General features: G+C 36.7%; 1 protein-coding gene and 1 pseudogene across 5 annotated transcripts in view; both read left to right on the top strand.

Annotated features, from left to right (window-relative positions):
• Positions 1 to 15122, top strand: part of NMNAT2 (nicotinamide nucleotide adenylyltransferase 2) — a 200787-nt gene that overhangs the window by 9588 nt on the left and 176077 nt on the right. The gene's annotated exons all lie outside the window — the stretch shown is intronic.
• LOC114898199 lies at positions 6301 to 7236 on the top strand (annotated as a pseudogene).

The following is a 15122-nucleotide window of genomic DNA, read 5'->3' on the forward strand; positions in this document are numbered from 1 at the left end:
TTAGAACTTACTTTCCATGAGAGACGCTAAGAAATGACTAGATCCCCAGACTGAATTAAAAACAAGAAAGGGACTTGGCGACCTCTGAAATATACTTTCAGACTCAGTAATCTCTATCTGCTGAATAGGACATCCCTGGTTCTTGCTGCCTGGCAAGTTCGAGATGATTCCATTTAATGATCCAGTTCAAAAAGGCTGATATAGACCATGAGAAACTTTGTATTGCCATTTTAAAAGCTGATATTCTCCAAAACAAAATATATCATATGAATTTGACCCTTGGGTACCATGCGAGTGTTGCCCTTCTCTTACCTCTTACCCATATGATAAGAGTGAAAACACCAATTTAAAACAAATCATTACAAAGCAGTGCAGTCCAGACAGCTGTTAAACTGCTAGACACTCTGCAGAAAACCCTCTTTTACCCCTTAGGTGATTTTGAGATCACTAGGAACCTTCTAACTAAATCTAACAATCTAACAATTGTAAGTTTTTATTCTTTTAAACTTTCTGTTCTATTGGGTAATACTAATATGTTTCCTTTACCAAAAATGTTTTTACCTTGAATCCAATGACATTTTAATTTTTTTATTCTACTACCTTAACCTCATCTTTAATTCATTATGCTGCTATCGCTCTAGTGGTATGTAATAAATACTTGGCTATAAATATGCCATAAATGGAAATATAATGGCAGAACTTGGTCATTTATTGGCTGTGAGAGATGGAGGGGAAGAAATCAAGGAGACTCCCAGGTTTCTGCTTGGGAAACTGAATGAAAATAGAAAGCATAAGAGAAGAAATAGTTTGGAGAGATGAATGGATGTAGAGATAATGATTTTGTTGTGGACATGTTGAACTGTAGTTGTCTGGAGTTGAGAGATCTTGAGGATCTGGAGAACTTGCGAGAAATTTGAGCTAGAGTTGTGAATTTGGGAGTCATCAGCATGTAGATGGTAACTAAAGATGCTTGAGTGGTTTCAGAAAGCTTGCCTATAAAATGAGAGAGCTAGGAGAGGTTTTGTCTTACGAAGAGGTGAGAGCCTTCAGCAGAAAAGATCCAGGATAGAAGAATAAGAGATAAGAGAGGCTGAGTAGTTAGGAATGTGGCTTCTGAGGAAATGGAAAGAGATAGACTTTCAGGACACACTGGCAGAGATGGAAATCTCTTTTCCGATAGAATAATAATGAGATGGTAAATTGTGGAGTTTCTCCCCCCACCCCCAATGTTTTATTTTATCCCTTGCCCTTTAGGATTTTAAAACTTCAGGTTACAAAGTCACATAGGCTCTGAAGAATTCAGGACAAGACTGATGATTTAAGGGTAAGGCTTTCAGCAGCAGAATATATTAAAAGTTCCTCAAATTCATGAACACAGAAAATCAGAGAGGAGAGAAAGAAACAAAGGGACTTTGTGCTCTGCCTCCCATCCTTCGCCAGAAGCCTGAGGAGATTTATAGAGATTCTTAATAGGTTTCTGGCATTTGAGAACAGAAGAAACCTCAACCCCTATTACTGAGTAAAGCCAAAGAAGGTAGCAAGACCACAGAGTTCCTCGCATCCAGAAAGGCAGAGGAAAATAGTCAAAATGGTATTGTGAGCTATGCTTTGAATTTCCACATCTTCTCCAAGAGCTCCAATCACAAAAACTTTTTTTTTTTAAATTAAGAGATGTCTCTGGGTTCATTCACAAGATAATCATCTCTAGGTAACAGAAATGAAAAAGCAACACCACTAGGTTAGTAAAGCTAGAGCTGTGACCCTGATGGTCTTCTGGGTCTGGAAGCAAGTAGAAGTTGGCTAGGAGTTTGAATTCCTCAGAGCAGTGGGGATCAACAGCACCCTATACAGGGTGTGGCACATTAGGCAGGCTCATTGTGAAACTGGGATTTGGGAAAAGCTTCCAAATGATTTCCACCCTGACCTAGAGTTTAAAAAACAAAATAAATAAACAAACAAAGCCCCTACCTATCTGTGGGGGTGGAAGGAAGAATAGAAATCAGTGCACACAGGACTTATGCCAGTCTGCTTTCCTGCCTAGAGGACAGATCTGTTATCTTCCCCAATATCCCTGAGGGTCAGGAGTCCTGTGACACCTAGTTCTGGAGGCTATACTAAAACAGCAAATGGAGTGGAATAGGTAGAAAGATAAAGCTACCATTTAAGATGAGCTGCAAATTACAATTCACACACAAGGCAAGTTAATGCTAAAAACATTAACCAACCTCTCAACTTAGTTTTGTTTAATTGATCTGTGAGTTTCTAATAAAATTATATTAAAACTTCCCAATATTGTTGTTGATCTACTTTTTTTTTCTTATAATTCGTTACTTTTTGTTTAATTTCATGGTTATACGGTTAGCTGGATAGAGCTTCTTGGTGATTTTTAAATTTTTATCTTTTTTAATATAATTTTAATCATTATGTAATGTTTTTTTATCCTTATCAATACTTGCTTAAAGCAGTTATTTTATCTGATACTCGTATTCTACTATAACTTTTTTTTTGGTTAGCATTTGCTTGCCATAACTTTTTACTTTATTTTCAACCTTTCTATGCTATTTTATTATTTGCACATCTTTTGTAAACAGCAGGTAGCTGGGTTTTCTTTTTTTATTCCTGACAGTCTCTGTTGTTTAACTGGAAAGTTCAATTCATATGAGTATGATCTATTTAAAATTACCTCTACCATCTCTACCATTTACTTTTGATTTTCTGTTTACAATGCTTTCTCCTTGTTTTATTCATTTGCTTACCTTAACTGCTTTTGTTGAATTGATAACTTTTCAAATTCTCTTACTTTTACCTCTGCTAATTTGGAAACTATAGATTATATTTTGCCTATGCCATAAGCAGCTACTCTTAAATTTTTAAATGTATACTTAACTATTTATTTTCCTAACAATTTATAGTTTTTAAAATACAACTATCCTTCTGCCCCAACAAGGCTGTGTTTTAGCTACCAAATGTATTGAGCAGTTATTGCTATCTAGAATTTTAGTTCCATATTTATTAGAACATAACATAAAAGTTACTATACAATCAATGCATAATTAGATTTATCAATCTAATTTATCAATTTTTGTGTTTACCACTTGTTTCTTTAATACCACATTTTCATTGTGAACTCACTTTTCTTTTTGCTGCAATACATCATTTAGTAATTCATTCAATAAAAATTTATGGTTGGTAAACTCAGGTTTGTTTTTTTTTTTTGTAAACTCAGGTTTGAAAGAAAAGTTTTCTATTTCACCATTATTCTTGAATTATAGCTTAGCCAGGTATAGAAATCTATGTTGCCAGTTATTTTCCCCTCAGTGCTTTGGAATTATTACCATGTTGACCTCTGGTATCCCTTGTTGGTGATGAGAATTCTGTGGTCTTAATTATCATTCTTTTATGGATAATCTGTGTTTTCTCTTTGGTGGCTTTTGAAATTTTCTCTTTATTCTCAGTGTTAGGCATCTTCACTACAGTGCATCTGGATATGAATTTCTTTTCTTTTTAAATTTTTTTTTGCACTTAATAACTGCTTTTCTTTCAAAAACTTTAGAAAATTCTTAGTATCATCTCTCCAAATATGACTTCCAACATACCGTTTATTCTCTTCCTAAAACTACTAATTAGGTGCATCCTTCATGTATTCTATGTATTGCTGTGTAACAAACCACTCCAAAACATAGTGACATGAAACAATAACCATTTTATTAACCTCCAATATTCTGTATGATAGGAATTTGGATAGGTACTTCAGGGAGAGCTTGACTCTGCTTCATGATGTCCAGGGTGTCAAATGAGAAGACTTGAACAGCTGGTGGTCACTTGAATGGCTGTTTTTTTTTTCATTCACATGTCTAGGCTACAGTGACAAAGGCAGGACTCTACTGGACCTATAGACTGGAGTACCTACACATGACTTCTCCATGTGCTTTGGGTTTCCTCACACTGTAGTGGCCTCATGGTAATCATACTACTTCCATGGCAGCTCAGGGCTCCAATAGTGACTATTCCAGAAAACAAGGCAAAAGCTACATAGACGTTTATTGTCTAGGCTCAAAAATCACATAGTATCACTTCCATCTTACTTAGTCAAACCTGCCCAGATTGGGGAGTACAGGGGCTAGACCCATCTCTTAATAGAAGGAGTATCAAAGAATCTGTGGCTGTAATTTTAAACTGCCACAATACAGCTTAAAATACATGCTATAACAGGGAACTATATTCAATATCCTGTGATAAACCATAATGGAAAAGAATATAAAAAAAGAATGTCTGTCTGTGTATAACTGAGTCACTTTGCTCTACAGCAGAGATTGGCACAGCATCATAAATCAAGTATACTGCAATTTTAAAAATTAAATAAATAATAAAATATATTCTACATGAATTCCATAGATTAATCTTCTAATTCAATAATTCTTGATAAACTGGGAGAGGGTAATCCCTTCACAATGTGTGTGTATATCAAATCATCACAATGTACACTTTAAATGTCTTATGAATTTGTCAATTAAACCTCTAACAAAGCTGAAATAATTCATTCTCTGACTGTAACGAGTTTAGAGTTTATGTCATTGAATATTTTTATCACAATGTCTGTTTTTCTATTTAGTTATTTTTCATTTTCATCTTTCCTTAATTCATATCTTCTTGTTTCTTAAGCTTTTATATATTTTTTTAGGTATTTTATTTTTTAACTCTTTGAATGCATTTATTGTAAAGTCATTTTAAGATTACTTGCCAATATGGACTTCTATTCCAGTGGGAATGGATCATCTTCAGGGAACAGAGATTTCTATAATATTTTTAAAATTGAAATGTAGTTGATTTACAATGTTACATTAGTTTCAGGTGTACAGCAAAGTGATTCAGTTTTATATATATAAATATGTATTCTTTCTCAGATTCTTTTCCATTATAGGTTGTTACAAGATATTGAATATAGTTTCCTGTGCTATACAGTAGGACCTTGTTGTTTATCTATTTTATATACAGCAATGTATATCTGTTAATCCCAAGCTCCTAATTTATTCCTCCTCCCCTTTCCCCTTTGGTAACCATAAGTTTGTTTTCTATGTCTGTGAGTCTACTTCTGTTTTGTAAATAAGTTAATTTGTATCATTTTTTTAGATTTCACATATAAGTGATATCAGGTGATATTTGTCTTTCTCTGTCTGGCTTACTTTACTTAGTATGATAATCTCTAGGTCTATCCATGTTGCAAATGGCAACACTTTATTCTTTTTTATGGCTGAGTAATATTCCATTGTATATATGTACCACATCTTCTTTATCTATTCATCTGTCCATGGACATTTAGGTTGCTTCCATGTCTTGTCTATTGTAAATAATGCTGCTATGAACATTGGGGTGCATGTATCTTTTCTAATTAGAGGTTTTGTCTTTTCTGGATATATGCCCAGAAGAGGATCATTTAATAACTATGTTTTTAATTTTTTAAGGAACCTCCATACTGTTCTCCATAGTGGCTGCACCAGTTTACATTCCCACCAACAGTGTAGGAGGGCTTCCTTTTCTCCATACCCTCTCCAGCATTTATTATTTGTAGACTTTTTGATGATGGCCATTCTGACCAGTGTTAGGTGATACCTCATTGTAGTTTTGATTTGTATTTCTCTAATCATTAGTGATATTGAACATCTTTTTATGTGCCCATTGGCCTCCTGTATATCTTCTTTGGAGAATATAATATATTATATACCCACATATATAAAAACCCTCCACCTAACAAATAGAGAATTCACATTCTTCTCAAACACACATCAAACATTTATAAAATTTGACCAGATATTTTAATGAATCACTATAGTACAGACCACATTCTGTGATCAGAATTTAGTTGAATTAGAAATTCTCATATGTTTGAATACTTAAAAGCACATTCCTAAATAACTCATGATTTAAATAAAAAATTGCACACCATTTAGAAAAGAAAAACAAAGAAAATACATGATAAAACTTGGATAATACAGATAAAGCAGTCATTTGAAAGAAAGTTATGACATTAAATGCATTTATTAAAAATTATTTCAGGGGCTTCCCTGCTGGCGCAGTGGTTAAGAATCCGCCTGCCAGTGCAGGAGTCACGGGTTCAAGCCCTGATCCAGGAAGATCCCACATGCCACGGAGCAAGTAAGCCCGTGAGCCACAACTACTGAGCCTGCGCTCTAGAGCCCGCGACCACAACTACTGAAGCCTGCATGCCTAGAGCCCGTGTTTCACAACAAGAGAAGCCACCGCAGTGAGAAGCCTGCGCACCACAACAAAGAGTAGCCCCCACTCTCCTTAACCAGAGAAAAGCCTACATGCAAAAACAAAGACCCAACACAGCCAAAAATAAAATAAAATAAATTTTAAAAAAATTATTTCAAGTGAATGAACTAAGCGTTCACTTCAAGGACCTGGGAAATGAATAGAGTCAACCTCCCCAAAATACCGTTGATCAATGAATCCGAAAGCTGATCCTTTGAGAACACCAATAAAACAAATTTCTAGCAAGCCACATTGAGAAGAAGATAGCACAAATAATATTAGAAATTCACCCCTGCACCCGGCAATTTGGGACCCATGGAATGGTGTGACCAGGCAGTATAACTCCAATGGGGCTGCATTTGCCTGCACATCTTCACCAAGCCACTCAGCCCCACGCGTGTCCAGCCTTAGGACCCATCCAGCTGTGGGGCTAGATGATGTGACTCCAGGTTATGTCACCACCTCTGAACAAATTTTGTAAGAATTTCTGTCTCGAGTTCACCCAACTCCTTTTCTGCCTCTGCTGCCACCATGGTGCCCATGAAAAAGCTTGTGGTGAAGGGGGGCAAAAAAAAGAAGCAGGTCCTGAAGTTTACTCTTGACTGCACCCATCCTGTAGAAGATGGAATCATGGATGCTGCCAATTTTGAGCAGCTTCTTCAGGAAAGAAAGTGAATGGAAAAGCTGGGAATCTTGGAGGAGGTGTCGTAACAATCGAAAGAAGCAAAAGCAAGATCACTGTAACTTCCGAGATGCCTTTTTCCAAAAGGTATTTGAAATATCTCACCAAAACATATTTGAAGAATAATCTCCGTGATTGGTTATGCATAGTTGCTAACAGCAAAGAAAGTTACGAATTACATTACTTCCAGATTAATCAAGATGAAGAAGAGGAGAAAGATGAGGATTGAAACTCAGTTATCTGGAGTATTTTGTATGAATTTTTAAATAAAATTTAGTAAACAAACAAAAAAAATTTCTCACTTTTTTTTTTGTAATTTATCTTTATTTTTATAATGGAGTATAGCTGATTTTCAGTGCTGTGTTTCCTTCTGCTATGCATCCACTTGATTCACTTACAGAGAGACATCAATAAATTCTTTTTCAGATTCTTAAAAAAAAAGAAATTCAAAGGGGTACATAATTAGAGATACAGTAGAGATTAAGAATATCATTGCTTATACTATACAATTTATAATATTGAGTGGCTTTATGTCAATAAATTGAAAACTGAGGTAAAACTTACAATTTACCAGAAAAATACAAATTAAAAAGTTGACTTAAGGAGAAATAGAAAATCTAAATAAATCAGTCATCAACAAAATAGATCAATAGTCCACAGTCTCTCAAACCCTTCCCCCATCCCTTGTCAAAGAAACCATGCCAGGTGGTTTTACAGGTAAGTTTTACCAAATTTAATGGAACAGACAATCCCATATTATATAATTATTCCCGACAATAGAAGTAAAGATAACCCAGCTTATTTTATGAAGTTACTATGATACTGATACCAAAATAGAAGAATTCTACAGGCAAAGAAAATTATAGATGAATCTCATTTTTTGGAACACTGATATGAAAATTATGTACAGTAATTAGGAAATCAAATCCAGCAGCGTATACAGAAAAAAAAAAAAACATCAAGCACAAATAAAGTTTACCTCAAATATAAAGGTGCTACTAAAATTTAACAAGCATCTGTAATCTACTTTATTACCAGATTAAGGAAAAGGCCCATATGCTCATCTCAGTAGATACAAAAGAAACATTAGAGCTTCCCTGGTGGCGCAGTGGTTGAGAGTCCACCTGCCAATGCAGGGGACACGGGTTCGTGCCCCGGTCCGGGAAGATCCCACATGCCGCGGAGCGGCTGGGCCCGTGAACCATGGCCGCTGAGCCTGCGCGTCCAGAGCCTGTGCTCCGCAACAGGAGAGGCCACAACAGTGAGAGGCCCCCGTACCGCAAAAAAAAGAAAAAAAAAAAAAGAGTCTATGTTCAAGGAGGGTCCAGTACCTTGAAACAAGGTTTAGCTGGGTAAAGGGATGGGGACTGGAAGTGCTATTTTAGGTGGGATGAATCGGGAAGGCCTTCCTGAGAAGGTGAATTTTAGGAGAGATAGAGAAATGAGGGAGCAAGGTCTATGTTTAAGCTCTGAGGAAAGTACATTTCAGTCAAGAAAGCATGGCAAATACAAATGCTCTGAAGCAGAAATGAGCTTGGAACATTGGAAGAAAGAAAGAAAGCCCGTAAGGTAAAGTGGAATTAGCACATGGGGTAGGATAGAAAACTATTGCAGTAGTAGGAGAGAGACATTGGTGGCTCGGACTTGTTTAAAAGTGTTGAGAAGTGATTGGATTCAGGATACAGAACAGACAACTTGATGATGGGGATTTGAGGTGTGAGGGAAAAGTTTCAAGGCTGACTGAGGTTTTTGGCCGACGTGCCTGGTGAAGCCATTTACTCAGATAGAGATAATTAAGGAGTAGCAGAAGGTGAAAAGGGGCAGGAAAGGATAGTCACTACAATTTCGTTGGTATTAATAAAACACTGGAAATACCCCCAAGAATGAATGTATAGGGTACCAACAAAGTATGGCATATTGATTTGATGAAATACTATACAGAAGTTAAAATAACTAGTATCAATACATGGATGAATCTTGAAAATACTCTGCAACATCAAATTGCAGCATATTATATTCAGTATGATACTATTGGTAAACTTTTTTTTTTAACGTCTTTATTGGAGTATAATTGCTTTACAATGGTGTGTTAGTTTCTGCTTTATAACAAAGTGAATCAGTTATACATATACATATGTTCCCATATCTCTTCCCTCTTGCGTCTCCCTCCCTCCCACCCTCCCTATCCCACCCCTCTAGGTGGTCACAAAGCACCAAGCTGATCTCCCTGTGCTATGCGGCTGCTTCCCACTAGCTATCTATTTTACGTTTGGTAGTGTATATATGTCTATGCCACTCTCTAACTTTGTCACAGCTTACCCTTCCCCCTCCCCATATCCTCAAGTCCATTCTCTAGTAGGTCTGTGTCTTTATTCCCATCTTGCCCCTAGGTTCTTCATGACCTTTTTTTTTTTTCCCTTAGATTCCATATATATGTGTTAGCATATGGTATTTGTTTTTCTCTTTCTGACTTACTTCACTCTGTATGACGGACTCTAGGTCCATCCACCTCACTACAAATAACTCAATTTCCTTTCTTTTTATGGCTGAGTAATATTCCATTGTATACACGTGCCACACCTTCTTTATCCATTCATCTGTCGATGGACACTTAGGTTGCTTCCATGTACTGGCTATCGTAAATAGAGCTGCAGTGAACATTGTGGTACATGATTTTTGAATTATGGTTTTCTCAGCGTATATGCCCAGTAGTGGGGATTGCTGGGTCGTATGGTAGTTCAATTTTTAGTTTTTTAAGGAACCTCCTTACTGTTCTCCATAGTGGCTGTATCAATTTACATTCCCACCCGATCTGTAAACTTTTAAAAAACAGATACCAGATATTGGTTTTGGCTACAAATATATAAAACAAAAGCATAACAACATGGAGTAGATTTGTACCAAATTCATGTTATTGGTTGTCTCTAGGGAATGAGGGAGAGAAGGGAGTGAAGCTGTGAAGGGCACATAGGGGACTTCCCCTTTACTGTACTGAAGGAAAATATGAAAGAGTAACATTTGTTCATTTTGGGTAATAAGTACATGGATGGTTTATATTATCAAATGTACTTTGAAAATGTGTTTTCACGAACAAAGGGCAAAGAAAGACTGAACAGTGTCTAGGAAGATGGGCCCAAGCCAGTCCCATGCTTCAGTGAAATGACTTCAGGAGCACCTAAAGGCCTGAATGAGTTGACAGCCCAGCAGCACCCAGCATGGGCTGACAGACGGCTTATGATGGTGATCTACTGGCTGCCAGTGCTAATAGACAGTGGCTGCAGTCTACATGGTGTGGGTCCCCAAACCATGTCCATACCCAACCCCCGCCCATAGTATAAATGCAGTACCCAAACTAAAATTTAAATACAACCCAGAGAAAGGGAGAAAATTGGTTAAGGTTATATTTCTGCCAATGTCAGGATGGACATTGACTTTATGCTGCATTTTTATGTTAGAAAAGAAGAAAGCAGCACGGGGAACTCTACTCAATTCTCTATAATGGCCTATATGGGAAAAAAATCTAAAGAAGAGTGGATATATGTATATGTATAACTGATTCACTTTGCTGTAACCTGAAACTAACACAACACTGTAAATCAACTATACTCCAATAAAAATAAAAATAACAAAAAGAAGAAAGCAAGGATGAATAGTGATGTAGATAAATTTCTCATTGGGAAGAAGACTGGGTTGTCTTGGGTTGGGAAGGATAGAGGCAGGGGGAGGTGACCTGATAAACTGAGAGAATATGCGTGGCAAGAATAATGAAATGAACTAGCAGGAAGCCCAGGAGCTGTGGTTCTGGTGAGAGGTGTGAATTTACAATTAGCGATGCTGAATGGCTCCAACTGGCTGTGACCACGGGACTAGGAGGGTGAAGGTGGAGACAGCTGGGGTCTCCCTCCTTTTCTCCTGATTTATATTTGGTGATCTATAAAAGAAATGTTTTCTCTTTATTTTACAAACTGTAATTGTGAATGCTGGTAATTAAAGTATTCTGTTCATCGTTTAATACTTCATATATCTGCAGAATTACAGAAATCATGAAGCTAGAAAACCCTAGAGAGGTTATAGTCTTCCCCCTACTTCCAAAGTGTCAAGGCCAGAATTAATGTATATATAAGGACCTCTTGGTATAAAGAGTCTTTAACCTTTTGAGGTAACCTACTTAAATCTCAATCACTTTTGATTTAAGATCAACTTATTATTTTAATCCAATACCTCTCTACTTAGGGACAAGTTCTTGAATTCAGTAAGATGAGGAGGGAGTTCCCTGGCGGTCCAGTGGTTAGGACTCCATGCTTCCACTGCAGGGGACATGGGTTTGATCCCTGGTTGGGGAACTAAGATCACACAAGCTGCACGGGTGTGGTTAAAAAAAAAAAAAAAAAGTAAGATGAGGAATTCTGTCTCATATTACAAATGGAAAAGATAGGTAAATGCCCTTTACACTTATCCTAAGTTGTCACTTCCCTAACTATCTTTGGTTCTCAGGTTATAAAAGTATACACAATTTTTCCCAATCAAATTGTCAAAGGTCAAAGCATTTGATAAAATACTGATTTAATAGAGATTTAAGGAAGTAGCCACTCGTACCTAGTTGGTGAGTGTATAAGGGATAGAGAACAATTGGGAAATAGCTTTCAAAAGTAAAAATGTACATACCCATAGACACAAATTGCATTTCTAGGTGTTTATTCAGTGAGTCTACTAATGCAGTATAGTTAATAATATGAAAGATTGGCAACAATATATCCCTCAATAGAATGATGAAATAAAATAACACAGGCATCCAGTGAACACCACACAGCTGTTAAAATAACCAAGGCAGTAGCTCTCCATATATTAATATGGAGGGATATTTAAGATATATTGATAAGAGAAAAATCAAGGTAGAAAGCAGTATGTATATTATGCTATCATCTGTGTGAAAAAGAAAGTATGTGTATGTTTGTAAACACATAGAATATCCATGGGAGGATATTTAAGAAACTGGCAGTAATTGTTGCCTCTGGAGAGGAAAACAGGATCACTAAAGGACAGAGGAAAGAGAGAAACATCCTTTTAATGGTATGCTGTTTTGTGTCCTTTGCATTTTGTATCATGTGAGTATGTTATCTATTTACAAATAGACAAAAAATTTAAAAATCCACAGCCATGCAGATAGTCATTTATTTATTTATTAAATGTAAATAGATACTCCCTTACGCTGAATGTTATTCATAAAACACTGAGCCAGCAGTTCTTGGACTATTGAAAAGAAATATACCACACAGTCAAGCACGGCTTCTTCAAATAGAGCATCATTCTGCAAATTAATTTCCCTTCATGTAAAGACAAGAGGTGACTTCTTAAGTGGTACAATCTGTGGATCATTAAAGAGCCATCTAACCCCAAACATTTTCTATTGTTAACTTCCTCCAGTTCTGGAAACCCCTACCGTGAACTTTCTTTTTTGGGATAAAGGCACTGCATTTTCAGCAAGCCCTTTTTATGTTGCAAATGCGTAACATGGTAACGTTAGGGTGGATTTATTCATAGTAGTCCCCTAGCAGAAAGCAGTTCCTGAGGAATGAGGTTGGTTTTGGTGGGAGGGAGTTAAAAAACAAAACAAAACAAAACAAAACAAAACTCTGATGCATGCAACTCTGCAAAGGAAAGTTTATATCCTAGAGATTTGCCAAATGATAGTTCCTGGGTAGTAACAGGCATTATAAAGGCACTGAGCGTTTAGGAGAAATGGAGAAAGCATGCATCTCTGTAGAAAGTGCAAATATAAACCCCACCCAGTTTTCATGAAGCAAGTATAGTAGTGTGAAGCCCTACACTGAAATTACAGGAAGATCAAAAGTCACAGTAATTGGGTATAGCTTGACAAATGTCGGTGTCCCTCAGTATGTTTTTTTTTTTTAGGTATAAGAGTAATATAACCTGTTATAAAATGGTTTCATACACATAATATACCCCAATATTAAACAATATGTGTTCTGAATAATAGTAGCCTCTTTGGATGTTAATAGATGTTGCTAAATAATGTATTCTATCACCAAATAAGTTTGGGCAACAATGGTTTAATAGAAGTTTTTTTCTTGGTGAGACATCACAGACCCTATAACATGCAAGTATGTATTTCCCAAAGGGAAAAAAAAATATGCAATGTGTCCAAAATTAGCTTCCCACAGATCCTTAAAAAACAAAACAAAACACAGCACATCTTATGAACTAATGTTATGCAGGACAGTGGGGAATAGTTGATCCTTCCTATTCCTGCCCTGGCCTCCCATTTCTATCCTGATGATCTCTTCCATCTTGTTTTACCTTACCCTCCGCTGAATCATTACATATGCTCCATTAGGATGTCTATACTTAGAAAATGTTGATGACATCAAAAGTGATGATGACCTTCATGCAAAGTCTTCCTTACCACTTACTGCCATATTCCAATACATGGGTACAGTAGGAGTCTCTGCATTTTCTGACCAGTCACAATGTGTGTAACGAGACTCAGAGAGATCAGTGTCAGATTGGAGCAAGCCTGAATGTGACATCTCATTGTCAGTGAGGCCTGTTCTTTAGGTGTCATGGTGCTCTCTGTAGTCTGGTCTTGCCTTCTCTTAGTCCTCAAAGACTGGGTTTAGGGCTTGGCCTTAGGCCTCCCTAAAGCAGTCATAGTGCCTTTTTCCACTCTTCCATGTTTGGTCATCTAAATTCCTAAATTCTTAAAGGCTAAAATTAAATTTCATTAGAGTTAAAAACTCCAGACCATAGAATGCCACCCATCTCTGGCCACTACAAATGTGACATGACTTGGGAGTGGGATAGCTCTGGCCAACATATTTTCCAAGGGTAAAAGATAGCAGTAGTGGTGGCACTCCTGGTGTTTTTCCTCAAGAGAAGCTGATTTTATATATATGTAAAATCAGAATAGGGCTTACTCCAGCCCTTAGTGTCCATCTGAACATTTTATCTCATTCAGAAGAATTACGAATCCATCTCTAAAGAGCTTTGAAAAATAATTTCTCTTTACTGAAGTCTTGAAGAGGTAGCAAAGTGGTGAATCATATAACATAACAAACAACAGAACTTTAAAATCCTTGTTTTTTGTTTGTTTCCCCCAAAACACCCACATCACAGAGGAACTGCTGTCAAAATGCCCCTTTTCCGCTTTTTAGTCATTCCCCTTATCTCTCACTTGTCTACTTTCTCTTTCCACTTCCTCTTCCTTCCACATGTTTTCCACTGCAAGTAATTTCTTACCTTTTAAAACATTAACATAAATCACTTTAGCTTCTCCTCCAGCTATTTTTTCTAGCTCTTATCACCCTTTCTTCCTCTACCTCCCCCCACTTAGCCCATTAACTCAACATGGAAGCTGGGGGAGAACAGAGGGAGAGAGAAGATAGTTCTTACATGTTACACTTTTCTTCTGTTATATACATATACACATAACATGTTATATGTTATGATACATATTTAATATGTTATATGTATTATATAATATATAACATATATGACATATTTTATATACATATATATATATTAATATATAATATGTGGAATGTCCAGCAGAGCCTCATTATAACACACTTCGCCACCTGTCCTGTAAGGCTGCTAACTTAATGTACCAATCAGGTATTTTCTGATACTCCAGTAACTAGTTCTCTTTTCAAAGCTCATGCCCTATACTCAATTTCACAGTATAGTAAATGGCATTCTAAGAAGTCTCTCCAAAGATTGTGTAACTAGGCTGAGTGTGATTAAAACAAATGGGCAGAATATCCAGGTATTGGTCATTTATATAAATAAAGCCAGCCATCTGTCTATCTTGCTCTGGTCTCACGTGGGAAGACCCTCTGATGTTTTACCTGTGCTCAGCAAGATAAAGAAAGCACTAAGTAGGAACTAGGCCAGCTGCCTTCCACTGCCTATCACAGTCATCAAAGCAAATTTCTTAGGCTTAGAAGTTTCGTGTCTTTTAAATGGATTCTGTGTTCTCTTTTCTTCTATACAAACCGGAAAGGTATTTGTAAAACATCCCACTGGCAAGCAAGTTTATACATCACAGTGTGTGTGTGTGTGTGTGTGTGTGTGTGTGTGTGTGTGTGTGTAGGCTTGTGTGATTATTCTCAACTTATTTTTTGGCTTGCATATCTAATTATTTACTGAA

The sequence above is a fragment of the Monodon monoceros genome, unplaced genomic scaffold, assembly GCF_005190385.1.
Source record: "Monodon monoceros isolate NGI ecotype Baffin Bay Population unplaced genomic scaffold, NGI_Narwhal_1 Super_Scaffold_18, whole genome shotgun sequence".
Lineage (NCBI taxonomy): Eukaryota > Metazoa > Chordata > Mammalia > Artiodactyla > Monodontidae > Monodon > Monodon monoceros.